A 486-nucleotide genomic window follows, 5' to 3' on the forward strand; every position below is an offset into this window, starting at 1 on the left:
CGCTCCGCCCAGACGGGGTTGTAGAGCCGGGAGTGGGGATTTGTTACACAAACGGGCATTCCCCGTTGCGGGCGTTTCCGCAGTCGGCTGGCATGCCTAGCTCAGGTGAGGATCTTGAGAGCGGGCTTGATGTCCTTTCTAAACTCTTCCGCAGTTTAAACTGGGAAGGCTGGGGAGGACTGGGGTGCAGAGCGCAGACATTCTGCCTCCGTGCAGAAGCCTCGGCTAACGGCTGGGATTCTCAGAAAAGACCCAGTCTTCCCTCAGCTCCACGTGTTGTGGTGGTGACCTGAGAGGCTCACAGGAGTCCCCGGACTAGTGTATGTAGTGAGAGTTACCGAACGAAAAGTTTCAGATATTGTGCTATGGGGATTCCGAAGAGGACGGACCCCTTACCTTTTATTTCTCAAGAGGAGTACAAAGCTAACTCCCAAGACAAATCACACAGCTCCAGCTGTGTTAGAAGTTCACAATTACTTCCCCTCT

Source organism: Neophocaena asiaeorientalis, unplaced genomic scaffold, assembly GCF_003031525.2.
Source record: "Neophocaena asiaeorientalis asiaeorientalis breed wild unplaced genomic scaffold, Neophocaena_asiaeorientalis_V1.1 scaffold131, whole genome shotgun sequence".
NCBI lineage: Eukaryota > Metazoa > Chordata > Mammalia > Artiodactyla > Phocoenidae > Neophocaena > Neophocaena asiaeorientalis.